Genomic DNA, 20,297 nt, shown 5'->3' on the forward strand with positions numbered 1-20,297 from the left:
CTGCTCTTCCCAGAAAGGAGCCCACCATTGCGACTGTGTCTTTCTGACCTTCTTTCTGTTGGGATTTAGTGGGTTTTCGTCGCTTCGGTCTCGTAGTCTGCGTGTTGGAAGTACCTCCTGTATGATCTGCGCTGTCCCTGGAGCCGTCAGCCGACGATCTCTAGGTTGATCTCGGATTCCCCTCAATGTCCATCACTTCCAGCCATTCCTCTACGTCAGTGGGGCTCTCAAAAAAGTGGGTTTTATTGTCGTGTATCACCTTGAGGCGGGCTGGAAACAGTAGGGCATAGCGGAGGTTAGCATTTTGGAGCCTCTTTTTTATCTCGAAATAGGATGACCGTTGCTTTTGCACTAAGTTAGTGTAGTCCGGGTAGAGTGAGATGCACCTATTTTCATATTCAATAAGGGACTTCTCCCGGACCTTTTGCAGCAGTATGTCTCTGCCCCGGTAGTTGAGGATTTTGACAATCAGTGGTCGTGGCGGTTGTCCCGGTCTCGGCCGTCCAGTGGGGATTCGATGAGCTCTCCCCACACAGAAGAACGGCGACAGGTATTCCGAGGTCACGTTGTTCCAGAACCATTGTTCCATGAATTCCGTTACGTGGGGTTCCTCACTCCGTTCCGGAAGCCCAATGACGCGGAAGTTGTTGCGTCGATTGCGGCCTTCTGCATCCTCCACGCGTTTCATTAGGGTCTTCACTTGCTGTTGTATTTGTTGGATGGAGGTGGTATTTTCTGCCACCGTCGGCGTGAGGTCCATTAGTGTTACCCCTTGGTCTTTGACTCTGTCCGCCAATTTGTCATGGTCAGCTTTTAGTAGCGAGAGATTCGTGGAAAGGATTCCCATCTGCATTTCTATTGCGGTTCTGGAGTCCCTGATTTCTTGCAGAATAAGATCTAGTTTGTCCATTTGCTGGTCTCCAGGCGAGGCTGAGTTTATCATCGTTTGTGTGGATCCTTCCGGACCAGACTCTAGTGTGTGTCCGGCCGATGTTCCATCTTTGCCATCTAGTGCTTTTGCCCCCTTCCGGACCATGGTGCCTTCACTCCGGGTTTGACCCATGTCCGAGAGAAGGCCGGGTTCGGGGCGTCCTCCAACCTCAGCGTCTGTCCTTCTCGGGCCCTCGCCTCAGTTTAGTGTTCCCAGACACCACCGGTGAGTAGGCGTCTCCCAGTGTAAAATCTGTCCAGATCCTCCTCCTTGGGCCGCCGGTAGCGTCCAGTGTCTTTCCCCTCGAGTGACCGTGAGGGGCTCACCCACAGTGCGTGTGCGGTCTTCACTCTCTCAACCCTGCGGCGATTTAGGCCCGTGGCATCAGGCATCGGTGTCCATCTCCTGTGCTTCAGGGTCCTGCACACAGGCCCGTTTCACCAGTCCCAGCGGCCCGCAGCGATCTTCACCCCAGGGAGGGGGGGACAGAAGAGGGGGGAAAGGAGGAAGATGCAAACTCACCCCCTCCGCCTCACCCCCGTGTCCTACCCCTCCGATGCTGCACCAGGTCGGTATCCGCGGCTGCCGTTCCCAGACAAGTTCCGCCCCGGTGTTACATCCCGCGTTGCCGGGCACCAAAGATCGTCTGCAGATCTTCCCGGTCCCTCAACCTGTGCCCGGGCGATCTCCGCCGTACCGGTCGTTGCCTTCAGCACTGGGGAGGGGCGTGTCCCGGGCAGCTCCTCCACGGCGGCTCCAGTCAGTATCGGTGGGCGGCGTCTAGCAGTCCGGGCGTGCCCGCCACTCTAGGTCCCGGCTCGCAGCGTGGCTTTAGGCCGCAGGCTCTTTTCTCTCTGTCGCTTGGCGGCCTCAGCTCCCAGGACCTCCAAATTTTCGCTGAGTCTTTGAGGGGCTTTACGGGGCCAGCGTCTCTCCTCTGAGGCGGTATTCTGCCCCCCAGGAGCGTCTATCAGGATTTCTTCTTCCTGGCGGCAGCGGAGCTCTAGCAGACTCCGTCCGCCATCATGGCTTGCTAGCCACGCCCTCTTTTCATATTACTTAAACGTAGAAACACTCAAGAGGCACAGAGATTTAAGATATTTGGGCACCCGAAGTCAACTTCAGTTACTCTCCAGCGAAGACAGCTCTAATGGGTCACCCCTTCTTTGGGCCTGGTAGCTGGTCTCCTCCTTTCGAGGACAATCAGCTCATGCGGGGCAGACATGCTCCTCCCCCTTGTAAGCATGCTAGGCAGGTCCCAGATTACAGCCAGATCTATAGCTTTTCCAGCAAAATGTGCAGCCTTCAAGTGATGTCCCCTCACCTCTTGGAGATTGGCTTTCTGACAGACACCAAGCCCTGGATCGCAGCAGTTCTAAGAGCAGTCTGCGGACTACTCCTTTACTTGCTCTAGAAGGACTTGAAATGTTAACCAAGTGTGGTAGTTTGGGTTCCACTTTTATAGACGCTTCCCAGACTGGGGTTGTTCACTCCACTGAAAATGCCCAGGAACTGGCTTGGGTGGTTACTGTTCATATTTCCTGTTTTTGTCTGCCGTGCAGACACAGTCTTTGTAAAAGGTGACGGCTCAAACATCAGGTAGGGAAAAGGCTAGCTCTGAGATGGAGCACTGGCAAAAGGAGTACTGTGGCATGTGAAACCTCTGTACCTGGCTTTTCAGCAGCCTTCCAAAAGCAGCACTTGGGGAAAGGCAAAGTGGAAAATAGGCCTTGCATTGACGCTTCACACTCTTTAACAGAACCTGACGACTCACTCCCTTTCCTCCACTGTCTCCATTCTTTCACACTTCAGCTCAGGAAAGCAGGCAAAACACTTTCACTTTCCTAAAGAGGCTGTACCACAATCTCCATCGTGTGCCTTGTAATACCAAAGGTAATCCACAATATGTCCCGCCGTCTCAGCAGTCACACACACACATTCATGTGGAGTCCTGTTACCATGTATGCTCTTCACACGACGCCCTCAAACATGCACACAGGATATCAGTGCAGGGATCTGGGTGTCTCATATAAGAGGAACTTTACATGTGAGGGACCATAACGGGTCAGGATGTCTAAAATTGTGAGACATGCTCACGGATTACTGGCAGATCCACAGCTTTTCTAGCAAACTGTGCAGGCTCTAATTTATGTTGCCTCGCCTCTGGGAGATTGGCTTTCGGACAGACACCAAGCTCTGGAACTCAGCAGTTCTTACTTGGTTTTTGAAGAACTTGGAACTGGAACCAAGGGGTATTTTTGGTTCTACCATTGTACACAATTGCCAGACTGGGGATGTTGACCCCACTAAAAATGACCAGGAGCTGGTTTGAGGTAGTTCATTTTTCCTATTTCATGTTTTTTTTCTGGCACACAACCACATTTTTTGTAAAAGGTGATAGCTCTTACATCAGGTAGTGACAATGCTTACATTCATGCGGAGTCCTGCTACCATGCAGCATGGTGTACACGTGACACACTCAAAATGCACATGGGCTATCCATGCAGGGGTATGGTCTCTCAAATACGCAGAAGTTTCCATTAGAGGAGCCAGGACGTGCCAAACTACTTCTGAATTGAAGAAACATTTATTTTCAGTGCTCGGATTATAAAAACGGAATCCTGCCACCACTGCTTAGTTCACCGTTGAAATCATGGACAGAAGCATCATGTCAGCTACAGGGCATGCTCACTGGATCTCTCCTGATTTTAGTACAAGGCTCTGGACATCAGAGTCAAATAACGGGTCTTGGCCTCAACATACAGCTGGATTAGCGTGCAAATCGGTCTAAAAAATGGCTTATCAGATATCACTTGCTGTGGGTCCCCCCGGCAGGGATGTATAATGAATGCAGGCTACATTCCCATCCCAATAACTACCATTAAAGATAATTGCTCTTTATTCCTTATCGTTATGCTTGACTTAATTCAAATGTGCTATTGTCTTGCAGTGTTAATATCGAAGTTTCGTAATTTCTGTAAAACTGTGTCAACTTCAAAATAATGTTTATTTTGACAAACACGATCTGTTAATCGTTGCATGCTACTACACCTTCAATCATGCCTAGCAATGAAACTAATGCAGTTTTGTGCTGAAAAGGACAACGTGATGACTCTCTGCAGTGCTAAGGACCGAGGATGTCTTTAAATTAATTGTTCACATCTGTCTTACAAAGTGCGTTCAGTCCCCTTAAGAGCAGCAAATTTCATTTTATATTACACTTATATCAATGATTTTACACACATGTAGTGAAATGAATATGCAATCTGCATACATTTGCTACAATCTAGTTTTAAAAGCAGAAACAGCAACATGCTTTGTTTAGTTTTAGGGAGCAGTTCTATATGACTGCAGTTGGGGCTTTGTTGTCCGTGCTTTCTGTCACAAGTATACTGATAAGGAATAAAAGCTTATCACTCACTATTAGTATAATAAACAAGCATTGGAAATGCAATAGGTCTCAGATTTATTTGAGTTAGAGCTAATGGCATTGTAAATGGCAATGTCTTTTAGACCTGTGTTATGGAGTGTATGCATGTGGTGTGTAGTGGAATTATGTGGGTTGGATTGGAATTGTAGCAATGGTGGCCTGCTGCGCTTTAGATGAATATGTTTAAAAGTAAAGTGCACCATACTGCGATTGCTACAATAGTTAATTGTGGATGCCTTAACAATTGATGTGTGCACTGATGGCTGGTGGTGTGTGTGCCTGTAGAAATTGTGCACTGATGACTGGTGGTGTGTGTGCTTGGTGGAAGCGTGCACTGCCGGCTGGAATGTGTGTGTGCCTGGTGGAAGCGTGCACTGACGGCTGGTGGTGTGTGTGCCTGGTAAAAGCGTGCACAGACGGCTAGTGGTGTGTGCGTCTGGTGAAAGCATGCACTGACGGCTGGTGTTGTGTGTGCCTGGTGAAAGTGTGCACTGATGGCTGGTGGTGTGTGTGTGTTTGGTGAAAGCGTGCACTGACGTCTGGTGTTGTGTGCCTGGTGGAAGCCTGCACTGACGGCTGGTGGTGTTTGTGCCCAGTGAAAGCGTGCACTGACGGCTGGTGGTGTTTGTGCCCGGTGAAAGCGTGCACTGACGGCTGGTGGTGTGTGTGTGTGGTTGTGTGTGTGGTGTTGAGTGTGTGGTGGTGAGTGTGTGGTGGTGAGTGTGTGGTGGTGAGTGTGTGGTGGTGAGAGTGTGGTGGTGAGAGTGGTGTGTGTGTGTGTGTGTGTGGTGTGTGTGTGTGGTGTGTGTGTGATGTGTGTGTTGTGTGTGTGGTGTGTGTGTGGTGTGTGTGTGGTCTTTTGTGTGTGGTTTTATGTGTGTGGACGTATGTGTGTGGTCTTATGTGTGTGGTCTTATGTTTGTGTGGTGGACTTAGTACGAGTGTTCATACCCTGCACACTCACACCCTGTCCCTACACACTAACACACTAACACACTGCTCACCCTGCACACTCAAACACTGCTCACCCTGCACACTCACACACTGTTCACCCTGCACTCACACACTGTTCACCCTGCACACTCACACACTGTACACCCTGCACACTCACACACTGTTCACCCTGCACACTAACACACTGCTCACCCTACACACACACACTGCTCACCCTACACACTCTCACACTGCTGGCCCTGCACACTCACAAACTGCTCACCCGCACACTCACACACTGCTCACCCTACACACTCACACACTGTTCACCCTACACACTCACACACTGCGCACCCTACACACTCACACACTGCTCACCCTACATGCTCACACAATGTTTACCCTGCACCCTCACAACCTGTTAAATCTGCACACTCACACACTGCTCACCCTGCATGCTCACACACTGCTCACCCTGCACACTCACACACTGCTCACCCTACACACTCACACACTGCTCACTCTACGTAATGCGAAAAGACCAAGCTTTGCCCTTTGGCCTGTGTTGTAATCGTACAGTAGGTTGTGAGTAGTTGCGCTTGATTGGTTGGGGCATCCCCTCCTTCCTGCTCCCCTCACAAAGGGCCGGCTACCTCAATGAAGCTCCCAAGACATGTGTTTAGCTGTTCTTTGTTTTAGCTCCTGTGTGTCAGTGCACCGTGTAAGCGCACAAGCATGCCCTGCTCTCTCTGGAACACTCACACTGCTGAGTCACTCTCACTCTGCAGTCACTCTGCAGTCACTCTCACTCTGCAGTCACTCTCACTCTGCAGTCACTCTGCAGTCACTCTTATTCTGCAGTCACTCTCACTCTGCAGTCACTCTGCAGTCACTCTCACTCTGCAGTCACTCTCACTCTGCAGTCACTCTGCAGTCACTCTCACTCTGCAGTCACTCTGTAGCCACTCTCACTCTGCAGTCATTCTCACTGCAGTCACTCTGCAGTCACTCACTCTGCAGTTACTCTCACTCTGCAGTCACTCTCACTCTGCAGTCACTCTCACTCTGCAGTCACTCTGCAGTCACTCTCATTCTGCAGTCACTCTCACTCTGCAGTCACTCTCACTCTGCAGTCACTCTGCAGTCACTCTCACTCTGCAGTCACTCTGCAGTCACTCTGCAGTCACTCTCACTCTGCAGTCACACTCACTCTGCAGTCACTCACTCTGCAGTCACTCTGCAGTCACTCACTCTGCTCTCACTCTGCAGTCACTCTCACTCTGCTCTCACTCTGCAGTGACTCTCACTCTGCAGTCACTCTCACTCTGTAGTCACTCTGCAGTCACTCTGCAGTCACGCTCACTCTGAGGTCACTCTCACTCTGCAGTCACTCTTACTCTGCAGTCACTCTGCAGTCACTCTCATTCTGCAGTCACTCTGCAGTAACTCTCACTCTGCAGTCACTCAGCAGTCGCAGTCACTCTGCAGTCGCAGTCACTCTGCAATCACTCTCACTCTGCAGTCACTCTGCAGTCACTCTGCAGCCACCCTCACTCTGCAGTCACTCTCACTCTGCAGTCACTCTCCCTCTGCAGTCAATCTCACTCTGCAGTCACTCTCACTCTGCAGTCACTCTGTAGCCACTCTCACTCTGCAGTCATTCTCACTGCAGTCACTCTGCAGTCACTCACTCTGCAGTTACTCTCACTCTGCAGTCACTCTCACTCTGCAGTCACTCTGCTGTCATTCTCACTCTGCAGTCACTCACTCTGCAGTCACTCTCACTCTGCAGCCACTCTCACTCTGCAGTCACTCTCACTCTGCTGTCACTCTCACTCTACAGTCACTCTCAGTCTGAAGTCACTCTGCAGTCACTCTCACTCTGCAGTCACTCTTTAGTCACTCTCACTCTGCACTCACTCTCACTTTGCAGACACTCTCACTCTGCAGTCACTCTGCAGTCACTTTGCAGTCACTCTCACTCTGCAGTCACTCTCATTCTGCAGTCACTCTGCAGTCACTCTCACTCTGCAGTCACTCTCACTCTGCAGTCACTCAGCAGTCGCAGTCACTCTGCAGTCGCAGTCACTCTGCAATCACTCTCACTCTGCAGTCACTCTGCAGTCACTCTGCAGCCACCCTCACTCTGCAGTCATCTCACTCTGCAGTCACTCTCCCTCTGCAGTCAATCTCACTCTGCATTCACTCTGCAGTCACTCTCACTCTGCAGTCACTCTCACTCTGCAGTCACTCTCACTCTGCAGTAACTCGTACTCTGCAGTCACTCTGCTGTCACTCTCACTCTGCAGTCACTCTGCAGTCACTCTCACTCTGCAGTCACTCTGCAGTCGCTCACTCTGCAGTCACTCTCACTCTGCAGTCACTCACTCTGCAGTCACTCTCACTCTGCAGTCACTCTCACTCTGCAGTCACTCTTCAGTCACTCTCACTCTGCAGTCAATCTCACTCTGCAGTCACTCTGCAGTCACTCTCACTCTGCAGACACTCTCACTCTGCAGTCACTCTCACTCTGCAGTAACTCTTACTCTGCAGTCACTCTGCTGTCACTCTCACTCTGCAGTCACTCTGCAGTCACTCACTCTGCAGTCACTCTCACTCTGCAGCCACTCTCACTCTGCAGTCACTCTCACTCTGCAGTCACTCTCACTCTGCAGTCACTCTCAGTCTGGAGTCACTCTGCAGTCACTCTCACTCTGCAGTCACTCTCATTCTGCAGTCACTCTGCAGTCACTCTCACTCAGCAGTCACTCTCACTCTGCAGTCACTCAGCAGTCGCAGTCACTCTGCAGTCGCAGTCACTCTGCAATCACTCTCACTCTGCAGTCACTCTGCAGTCACTCTGCAGCCACCCTCACTCTGCAGTCACTCTCACTCTGCAGTCACTCTCCCTCTGCAGTCAATCTCACTCTGCAGTCACTCTGCAGTCACTCTCACTCTGCAGTCACTCTCACTCTGCAGTCACTCTCACTCTGCAGTAACTCTTACTCTGCAGTCACTCTGCTGTCACTCTCACTCTGCAGTCACTCTGCAGTCACTCACTCTGCAGTCACTCTCACTCTGCAGCCACTCTCACTCTGCAGTCACTCTCACTCTGCAGTCACTCTCAGTCTGAAATCACTCTGCAGTCACTCTCACTCTGCAGTCACTCTTTAGTCACTCTCACTCTGCAGTCACTCTCACTTTGCAGACACTCTCACTCTGCAGTCACTCTGCAGTCACTTTGAGGTCACTCTCACTCTGCAGTCACTCTCACTCTGCAGTCACTCAAGAGACGCAGTCACTCTGCAGTCACAGTCACTCTGCAGTCACTCTCACTCTGCAGTCACTCTGCAGCCCCCTCACTCTGCAGTCACTCTCACTCTGCAGTCACTCTCCCTCTGCAGTCACTCTAACTCTGCAGTCACTCTGCAGTCACTCTCACTCTGCAGTCACTCTCACTCTGCAGTCACTCTCACTCTGCAGTCACTCTCACTCTGCAGTCACTCTGCAGTCACTCTCACTCTACAGTCACTCTCATTCTGCAGCCACTCTCACTCGCCAGTCACTCTCACTCTGCAGTCACTCTCACTCTGCAGTCACTCTGCAGTCACTCTCACTCTGCAGTCACTCTCACTCTGCAGTCACTCTCACTCTGCAGTCACTCTGCAGTCACTCTTACTCTGCAGTCACTCTGCAGTCACTCTCACTCTGCAGTCACTCTCACTCTGCAGCCACTCTCACTCTGCAGTCACTCTCACTCTGCAGTCACTCTCATTCTGCAGTCACTCTCACTCTGCAGTCACTTTTACTCTGCAGTCACTCTCACTCTGCAGTCACTCTCACTCTACAGTCAGTCACTCTGCAGTCACTCTCACTCTGCAGTCACTCTGCAGTCACTCTCACTCTGCAGTCACTCTTCAGTCACTCTGCAGTCACTCTCACTATGCAGTCACTCTCACTCTGCAGTAACTCTCACTCTGCAGCCACTCTCACTCTGCAGTCACTATCCATCTGCAGTCACTCTGCAGTCACTCTCACTCTGCAGTCACGAAGCAGTCGCAGTCACTCTGCAGTCACAGTCACTCTCACTCTGCAGTCACTCTCACTCTGCAGTCACTCACTCTGCAGTCACTCTGCAGTCACTCTCACTCTGCAGTCACTCTGCAGTCACTCTCACTCTGCAGTCACTCTCACTCTGCAATCACTCTACAGTCACTCTCACCCTGCAGTCACTCTGCAGTCACTCCCACTCTGCAGTCACACTCACTCTGCAGTCACTCACTCTGCAGTCACTCACTCTGCTCTCACTCTGCAGTCACTCTCACTCTGCAGTCACTCTCACTCTGCAGTCACTCTGCAGTCACTCTCACTCTGCAGTCACTCTCACTCTGCAGTCACTCTTACTCAGCAGTCACTCTGCAGTCACTCTCATTCTGCAGTCACTCTGCAGTCACACTCACTCTGCAGTCACTCTCACTCTGCAGTCACTCAGCAGTCGCAGTCACTCTGCAGTCGCAGTCACTCTGCAGTCACTCTGCAGCCACTCTCACTCTGCAGTCACTCTCACTCTGCAGTCACTCTCCCTCTGCAGTCACTCTCACTCTGCAGTCACTCTGCAGTCACTCTCATTTTGCAGTCACTCTCACTCTGCAGTCACTCTCACTCTGCAGTCACTCTGCAGTCACTCTTACTCTGCAGTCACTCTGCTGTCACGCTCACTCTGCAGTCACTCTGCAGTCACTCACTCTGTAGTCACTCTCAATCTGCAGCCACTCTCACTCTGCAGTCACTCTCACTCTGAAGTCACTCTGCAGTCACTCTCACTCTGCAGTCACTCTGAAGTCACTCTCACTCTGCAGTCACTCTGCAGTCATTCTCACTCTGCAGTCACTCTCACTCTGCAGCCACTCTCACTTTGCAGACACTCTCACTCTGCAGTCACTCTGCAGTCACTTTGCAGTCACTCTCACTCTGCAGTCACTCAGCAGACGCAGTCACTCTGCAGTCAAAGTCACTATGCAGTCACTCTCACTCTGCAGTCACTCTGCAGTCACTCTCCCTCTGCAGTCACTCTCACTCTGCAGTCACTCTGCAGTCACTCTGCAGTCACTCTCACTCTGCAGTCACTCTCACTCTGCAGTCACTCTCACTCTGCAGTCACTCTTATGTCACTCTCACTCTGCAGTCACTCTCACTCTGCAGTCACTCTCACTCTGCAGTCACTCTGCTGTCACTCTCACTTTGAAGTCACTCTGCAGTCACTCTCACTCTACAGTCACTCTCATTCTGCAGCCACTCTCACTCTGCAGTCACTCTCACTCTACAGTCACTCTCACTCTGCAGTCACTCTCACTCTGCAGTCACTATGCAGTCACTCTCCCTCTGCATTCACTCTCACTCTGCACTCACTCTGGACTCACTCTCACTCTGCAGTCACTCTCACTCTGCACTCACTCTCACTCTGCTCTCACTCTGCACTTGCAATCATTCTGCACTCGCACTCATTCTGCACTCACTCTGCACTCACACTCTGCACTCACTCACACTCTACACCCACTCTGCACTCACACTCTGCACTCACTCTCACTCTGCACTCACTCTGCACTCACTCTTACTCTGCAGTCACTCTGCACTCACTCTCATTCTGCACCCACTCTCACTCTGCACTCTCTGCACTCACTCTGCACTCACTCTGCACTCACTCTCACTCTGCAGTCACTCTGCACTCACTCTCACTCTGCAGTCCTTCTCTCTCTGCAATCACTTTGCACTCACTCTCACTCTGCACTCAATCTGCGCTCACTCACACTCTGCACTCACTCTGCAGTCACTCTCACTCTGCAGTCACTCTCACTCTGCAGTCATTCTCACTCTGCACTCCCTCTGCACTCACTCTCACTCTGCATTCACTCTCACTCTGCATTCACTCTCATTCTGCACTCACTCTGGACTCACTCTCACTCTGCAGTCACTCTCACTCTGCACTCACTCTCTCTGCTCTCACTCTGCACTTGCAATCATTCTGCACTCGCACTCATTCTGCACTCACTCTGCACACACTCTGCACTCTCACTCTGCAGTCACTCTCACTCTGCAGTCACTCTGCAGTCACTCTCACTCTGCAGTCACTCTCACTCTGCAGTCACTCTCACTCTGCAGTCACTCTGCAGTCACTCTTACTCTGCAGTCACTCTGCAGTCACTCTCACTCTGCAGTCACTCTCACTCTGCAGCCACTCTCACTCTGCAGTCACTCTCACTCTGCAGTCACTCTCATTCTGCAGTCACTCTCACTCTGCAGTCACTTTTACTCTGCAGTCACTCTCACTCTGCAGTCACTCTCACTCTACAGTCAGTCACTCTGCAGTCACTCTCACTCTGCAGTCACTCTGCAGTCACTCTCACTCTGCAGTCACTCTTCAGTCACTCTGCAGTCACTCTCACTATGCAGTCACTCTCACTCTGCAGTAACTCTCACTCTGCAGCCACTCTCACTCTGCAGTCACTATCCATCTGCAGTCACTCTGCAGTCACTCTCACTCTGCAGTCACGAAGCAGTCGCAGTCACTCTGCAGTCACAGTCACTCTCACTCTGCAGTCACTCTCACTCTGCAGTCACTCACTCTGCAGTCACTCTGCAGTCACTCTCACTCTGCAGTCACTCTGCAGTCACTCTCACTCTGCAGTCACTCTCACTCTGCAATCACTCTACAGTCACTCTCACCCTGCAGTCACTCTGCAGTCACTCCCACTCTGCAGTCACACTCACTCTGCAGTCACTCACTCTGCAGTCACTCACTCTGCTCTCACTCTGCAGTCACTCTCACTCTGCAGTCACTCTCACTCTGCAGTCACTCTGCAGTCACTCTCACTCTGCAGTCACTCTCACTCTGCAGTCACTCTTACTCAGCAGTCACTCTGCAGTCACTCTCATTCTGCAGTCACTCTGCAGTCACACTCACTCTGCAGTCACTCTCACTCTGCAGTCACTCAGCAGTCGCAGTCACTCTGCAGTCGCAGTCACTCTGCAGTCACTCTGCAGCCACTCTCACTCTGCAGTCACTCTCACTCTGCAGTCACTCTCCCTCTGCAGTCACTCTCACTCTGCAGTCACTCTGCAGTCACTCTCATTTTGCAGTCACTCTCACTCTGCAGTCACTCTCACTCTGCAGTCACTCTGCAGTCACTCTTACTCTGCAGTCACTCTGCTGTCACGCTCACTCTGCAGTCACTCTGCAGTCACTCACTCTGTAGTCACTCTCAATCTGCAGCCACTCTCACTCTGCAGTCACTCTCACTCTGAAGTCACTCTGCAGTCACTCTCACTCTGCAGTCACTCTGAAGTCACTCTCACTCTGCAGTCACTCTGCAGTCATTCTCACTCTGCAGTCACTCTCACTCTGCAGCCACTCTCACTTTGCAGACACTCTCACTCTGCAGTCACTCTGCAGTCACTTTGCAGTCACTCTCACTCTGCAGTCACTCAGCAGACGCAGTCACTCTGCAGTCAAAGTCACTATGCAGTCACTCTCACTCTGCAGTCACTCTGCAGTCACTCTCCCTCTGCAGTCACTCTCACTCTGCAGTCACTCTGCAGTCACTCTGCAGTCACTCTCACTCTGCAGTCACTCTCACTCTGCAGTCACTCTCACTCTGCAGTCACTCTTATGTCACTCTCACTCTGCAGTCACTCTCACTCTGCAGTCACTCTCACTCTGCAGTCACTCTGCTGTCACTCTCACTTTGAAGTCACTCTGCAGTCACTCTCACTCTACAGTCACTCTCATTCTGCAGCCACTCTCACTCTGCAGTCACTCTCACTCTACAGTCACTCTCACTCTGCAGTCACTCTCACTCTGCAGTCACTATGCAGTCACTCTCCCTCTGCATTCACTCTCACTCTGCACTCACTCTGGACTCACTCTCACTCTGCAGTCACTCTCACTCTGCACTCACTCTCACTCTGCTCTCACTCTGCACTTGCAATCATTCTGCACTCGCACTCATTCTGCACTCACTCTGCACTCACACTCTGCACTCACTCACACTCTACACCCACTCTGCACTCACACTCTGCACTCACTCTCACTCTGCACTCACTCTGCACTCACTCTTACTCTGCAGTCACTCTGCACTCACTCTCATTCTGCACCCACTCTCACTCTGCACTCTCTGCACTCACTCTGCACTCACTCTGCACTCACTCTCACTCTGCAGTCACTCTGCACTCACTCTCACTCTGCAGTCCTTCTCTCTCTGCAATCACTTTGCACTCACTCTCACTCTGCACTCAATCTGCGCTCACTCACACTCTGCACTCACTCTGCAGTCACTCTCACTCTGCAGTCACTCTCACTCTGCAGTCATTCTCACTCTGCACTCCCTCTGCACTCACTCTCACTCTGCATTCACTCTCACTCTGCATTCACTCTCATTCTGCACTCACTCTGGACTCACTCTCACTCTGCAGTCACTCTCACTCTGCACTCACTCTCTCTGCTCTCACTCTGCACTTGCAATCATTCTGCACTCGCACTCATTCTGCACTCACTCTGCACACACTCTGCACTCACACTCTGCACTCACTCTGCACTCACACTCTGCACTCACTCACACTGTAGTGTAGTTCCTATTTTCCCAATAGGCCCTGCGCATTGGAATAACATAAACAGTAGTATTGACGTAGAAGTGCGGATCTTCCAGGCCTCTACTGACTATGCTAAACTTAATTGGGTTTGTTACCAACTAGCTCAGAGGTCACTGGAAACTTTCTTGACTGAATAGGAAGTGATCAGCTTCCCTGGCACAGCCAAGAAGGGATTCAGTTTTCCAACAACCGTGCAACATGACAACTTTGCTCCTCAGATCAAGAGTCAATCTCTAGGGTCGTGTGAAACAATAGACAGTTATTTTACTCAGTCAGTGGTTGTGCAGTTTACTTTCACAATATGTAGAGAATAGAGAGACGGGCGTTGTCAATTAAGGGTAACATTTATTGAACAGTCTTTCTTCTCGTACAAGAGAAATGAATTGCCACAATTGCAAGACTCGTTATTATAAAAAGTACGTACAGTTAGATAAGTATTGCGAAATAATACTGTAAAAGCATTGATATGGTTTCTTAGCCATACAATGGTTTAAAAGGAATAAAACATATATACATTCATATATACATTAGGCTAAAATACTCAACTGGTGCTTCTAACTACGCCTACCCCAGTGTACCTGACCTAAGCCTAATACTTGGGAGGGGAGTAAGTAAGTAGCTTTAGTTTAAGTTGGCTTTGCCAAGGTTTGCTTCAAGAATTCTCTCTGAGGGTTTAGTCAACACCATACCTCTGGAATAGAATGATGGAGGTCTGGTATCTCCTTCAGGGGGTCGATATCCCAGTCACCCGCAAGGGTAGACTAGAAACGCCGGAGCTGGATTTCTCTGCAGGAGAAAGACAGCGTCTCTTCTCAGCGCGTCAAGGAGGAGGAGGAGGAGGGGCAGCGTCCGCGGGCAGCTTGCATCTGCTGGGCTCTTTGCAGGGGGACGGCTGTTCAGCTCCTAAGTTCACCACACCATCGTTCGCTAGTTAGCAGCGATAGCAGTAGCGATAGCAGCTATGGTATCATCAGCATGACAGCTTCTTCAGCAGCAGCGAGATAGCTGGCAGCATCCGCTTCAGCGAAACAACGGCAGACAGCAACACAGCAGCATTGATAGCTTCAGCGTTTGCTTAAGGCAACGTTGGTAATATTTATACCTGAAAGGTGCCTTGTTTGACGTAAGTTTGTTGGACATAAGACGTCAATAAAGATGTCACTAGGAAGTGATCGTCTATCAGTGCTCATTAGAGTTCTATTACTAATCAAAACACAGCAAGCGGGGATTTCCAGGTTTGCTGAGTTTTTATCTTGTTGAAGAACTCGGAGTGTTAATCTAGGAATCTCAGATAGTAACTTCTGCTATGTCATTGCACTAATTGGTTGCAAAGGAAGTGGAAGAGAAAGCTATTCTGAAATGTGGCTCTGTTCGCGTGAGGCCAGAGACGAGTTTCTGAATATTGCACTTGAACGGTTATGCCAATATAGGGAATAAATGGATTTATAGCCGAATAGGGGCATAAGGTCACAGTATCGATCAGGGTCCTAGATTAGAACGCTACACCCACTCCACGAATTCATGTACATCAAATTACTAAAACTAGAGCAATAAGATGCATGTGTAACATTGCACACCCCAAAATACATATATGCATTTGAAAAAGGCGTATTTGTAATACGTGAAAATTTAAGTACTGTACGTTTTTGAAGCATAGAAATCATTCAAAAATTATAGCATATGAAATCAATGAACGATTATGCAAAAAGAATTACACATGAAATATCTCTGAAACAGAAGAAGGGCGAGATAATTTCATCACATATAAATGCATTGCAATAAAATGTGCTAGAGGCTGGTGTAAAGTTATTATGTCTCTAGATGTGTTTAGAAATAGAAGTTGAAGCTTCTGTTCTCTAAGAATAGTTTTTACTTTAAGCAAAGAATTATTCGTGCCAGAAAAAGGTGAATATTAAAAATTGTTCAATTCAAAAGAATTATTGCTTGAACGGGGAAATTAGAGTTCCAACGCTTTTAGCAGTTTTTGTTGTTCAAAACTGAAGGCCGAATTCAGAGTTCATGGGAACGCTGTGTGTCGGAATGCTTCTCTAAAGTTATTGTTTCTGTTCGGGTGAGAACATCATATCAGACAGGCTCTCAAAGAATTGGTCTACAAAATCAGGTGACAGTTCGACCAAATTCGATAGTGCTGTAACTTGGCAGGTGTGAGAATGATTGCTGTCATCTAAGTCGGGATCAGCAATGCTCACAGAAGGTCGTACCTGGGTGATGTTGCTTTTGTCACTCGCTCCACTGTTACCACCTAGTCGTAGCACAGGAGTCTCAACGAATGCCGTCATCAGGATTGGTAGCCGCTGGGGACAACACAATGTGTGAGCCGTTATCGGACTTAGCAAAGTATCGATATCCATTGGTACTGCTGATGGAAGTGAAAGACAGATGTCCAACACGCACTCATCTCCGCATAGCATACATCGTAGTACAGGTAAGATGCAATTTTGCCATATCGGTCTGAATGAAAGGAACCAGGTCATGTTTAGATCTCTCAGCCTGGCCAATCCAAGGACTCTAGTTATTCTGTCCCGGTAGCGGATTGCTAGGATTGTCTCTTCCATTCCCATAGGAGTCATGTCTGAGCTGTGGCTTGCCATAACGAAGCAGGAGGGTCAAAAATAAAATCCCTGCTATAAGTCCCAAAAATAGGAGTATGCCGCCAAAAACAGAGTGGACAAAATTTGGAACGATTCCCAGAATTGCTTGAAATGGTGTTAGCAGTCCCGTAAAAATCGTATTAAATATGCCTGGGATGCCTGTGGCACTAGACATGTTAAGGAGTTGGCTCAACATTTCTACGAAATGCACGGGGCAATTTGTTGATAAAAGGTCATGAACCTCCGTAGCTGTCCTTGCAACTAGAAGATCATACGTCTCTTTTGATGACGTTATGGGCACTGTTGTCTGTAAAAGCACAGACTTCATTTTGCTTAAAGTATCAATTCGTATAGAAGAGAAATGCAGACGAGGCCAGATGGGAGTCTCTATGTCTCCAGGCCCGCTCGGGAACAATGCTTGCATACAGCATTTGACCATGGAAGTAGCGCTTACTAGATAACTCTTCCCTGAAACAAGGCCACAACATCTGTGATCCGTTCTTAGAATGTAACTCCCATTCGCAAGTTGCATAAAGAAGGGCTCTATCTGCGTTGCAGGTGTGACAAGCTGGTGACATGAAAGGTTGTTAGAATTACCTTCACAGGCTCCATGTAAATTAATACCCTGGCACAAAAGTATACCGCTTCGTGAACGTTTACAGTTTTCACCACTAAGAAATAAATTTTTGTCGCTGTCACTATAGCATGAATGTGTGTATGGTAATTTCCATTCTGATTTTACATATCCTTTACCCAATCGTTCATACTGGCCAGTAGGTATGTATTCAAGGCACTTTTTAAATCGGAAAGTTGTTATCGGAATAGTGATAATTCCGTGTATTATCCATTCAATGACAGGACTTTCTGACATTGTCAATGGTAATCTCTCAAGTTTTTCGATGCTCAGGATTGTATAGTCTGCTCCTTTCTGTGCCAAGCTGATTTGTTTATCAGTAAGGTTAAAAATGGAAAATAATGACGTTGTGTTGATTAAACGCCAAGGCACATAGCCTGAACGAAGATTTTGCAGCGTCCAGCCTAATTGTACAATAGAACGTAATTGTGACTGGCCATGCTGTAACATTAGCAAGTCTCTGTCTATTATGTCAAAGGCAGAAGATACAATATTGTCCAATGAATATATTCTGGAGGACAGACTCATTAACCCATTGTCCACTACAGAAAGTGATGTTTCCAAATTAATACGATCAATTTCTCGTATTTTTTCTGCTGTTTCAATTTGTGTGACTTTCCAAGCCTCGTTGTACGCAGCATAGATGCTGGCCGCTGTGAAACGTTTTTGACGCTGTTTGCGTGGTCCAAGAATGAAATCGCGCAAATCAGCACCATCTTTTAGCAAAGACAAGTGTTGCTTAATTTCAGCCAGTGTGGATGATCCTAGCCATTCGAGGCAGAGTTTCCCTACACTGTATGTTGTTACTATCCCTGGATGTTGTCTCTGGGAGTATCTATGGTCTTGTCTGGTCATTTTTAACCCCTGTGTTTTGTTCAGGAATCTATCTTGACAGTTGTTTGTGTCAGTAGGCCAGATTAACCACTTTTTCCAATCAGGATGTGTTCTGTTAAGATGTAAAATTTTAGTTACGTCTACCTCAATATCTGTTGTTGCATTATCAGGTATTGGCTTCGGAATAGACGGTTGGTTAAGGTCTTTGATCTTTGCTAGGCCAAGACAGGATGTTTGGTGAATTGTGTCATTTAAAAACATCATTTGTTCTGGTATCATGCAGGTTCTGAATAGTGCTTCTAGGCCTTGTACCTGCCAATCTTTCGTACCCCAAATGGTTTTTGTTTCAATGTTATTTTTCCAATAATCAAAACCAAATGTCATCATTTTGTCATAAAATGCTTCTGAATATATTAATTTAGTGTTTGTCAGCATTGTTTTCATTCCTGTTTTATCTAACAGTTTGTAATAAAACGTTTCTGCATCACTGGTGTTAAACCCTGAGAAGTACTTGAATTTCTCAAAGAATGTTTTAGAACTGCTTTTAGGTGGTGTAGCACAATGTTCCCATTGATTATACTTAAAAACATTTCTAGGCTGTGCAGATTTATGCAAATAATGATCGCCATAATGTGTAAAACAGAATAACTGTTCATAACTAGACGAACCTTGTAAATAATCATGTTCTGTAAATCTAGCTGACATTACTAAATCAGACATCATGTCATTAATACTGTTAAAGTCCCAATCATCAGAGAATGTACTAGGTTTTACAAAGTCACTTAAGGAAACCTTCAGTTGATGAGGATACTTCAGGATCTCGACCGGACCATAGATCTCATAGTCTGTTTTCTCCCATACTACCCCACCGGGTATTGGAATTGCTGTGACATTTACTGTTGACAGTTCTCTTTTCTTCACGTGGGATGATCTGTGTGGTTTGAGGACTAGGTTGATGTTCTGACTTGCTGTGTCCATTCAATTGTAATAAACTTTCCTAAAATTAAAACTAAAATTAGGCATAGTAGGAGTATGAGTACCCCTGAAATAATCCAATGCTCAATCAACGGTGTATCCAGATATAATTCTTTGATTTGTTGAAGGAGTCCTGTTGTATTTTCTTTAAAAGTCATTTTTATTTCTGGCATCACTTCGGGGTTACTTTGATCCTCGGAAAAGTTGTCGAAGTCGATGAAATAACCAGAGGCAGTTCTGTCAATTGTTGGGATTGTTCTTTCAATCTGTCTCTCGGTAGCACTTTCTGATGCCACATTATTGTAGACTGGTGTTTCTTGACGAACTGTTTCAATCTGTGTCTCAAGAGGCACGAGTTCCATGGCATTATTGCATAGTCCTTCTCTGTGCACTGCAGGCTGATCGAATGTGATTAGTCTTTCAGTTTGAACCTCTTGGATTGTTGCAAGTTTGGGTATTCTGTTGTTTCTCGGGAGTCCACTGGGCCTACTGTTGATTATAGGCCACATGCTTGTGGTTTTACCAGGTCGATAGATACAACTCTGTTCTCCTTTTTACCAGCAAGGGGCGGTAGTACTACTGATCTTGTTCCGGTGACTGCCAAGACAGGTACTGCTTTTCTGTAAGAAGGCCCAAATTCCTTCTTTACCGCGATTTTTTCTCTGACTAGATCCCCAATCTTTGGAATCCAGACAGGCCTTGCTGGGGCTGTTGCTTATGGTGCCTCGTCAGTGGTATCTGGCTGTTTTGTTATCTTGTACCACTAATACCTGACTATCTAAGTCCTGAATTCTCATTCTAATTCCGAACAATAGTTCGTATGGGCTGAAACCCTTTAGAGATCTTCTTGGCAAATTGTTAAGACTGGTCTGGACACTTATTAAATGTTTGACCCACCCAGCGCCTGAACCTAATACCTTCGCTGTTATAGATCGCTTTATGTCCCGTTTTTTTCTTTCTACCACACTATTCCCTTCGGGGTGCGACGGACAAGAATACCGCAACCCAATTCCCATGCTGGCCATGGCCTCCTTATAAGCTCGAGAGCTGAAAGCAGGACCCTGGTCAGAATGGAACGTGGTAATTGCGTATGTGCCGATAAAGACTCGCAAATCTTTTATAACCGTTCTAGCGTCAGCCGAGCGCTGGAGGCCACATTTTTTAAGTGTGTTTAGCCTTAACGATGTACAATGGGACGCGGTTCTCTTTTTTGATAGCGCGGATAGATTGCCTGATGCTTTCTATCATGGCTTCTGACACTACACTGGCCGGTTCTCCACTGCGATCTCTGTTGCAGTCTTC

At 48.2% G+C, this 20,297-nt stretch overlaps 1 protein-coding gene across 1 annotated transcript in view; it reads right to left on the reverse strand.

Annotated features, from left to right (window-relative positions):
* The window catches only part of DNAH5 (dynein axonemal heavy chain 5), a 5,605,957-nt gene that overhangs the window by 4,012,496 nt on the left and 1,573,164 nt on the right, over positions 1–20,297 (reverse strand). The window lies entirely within an intron of this gene.

The sequence above is a fragment of the Lissotriton vulgaris genome, chromosome 4_1, assembly GCF_964263255.1.
Source record: "Lissotriton vulgaris chromosome 4_1, aLisVul1.2, whole genome shotgun sequence".
NCBI classification, from domain to species: domain Eukaryota; kingdom Metazoa; phylum Chordata; class Amphibia; order Caudata; family Salamandridae; genus Lissotriton; species Lissotriton vulgaris.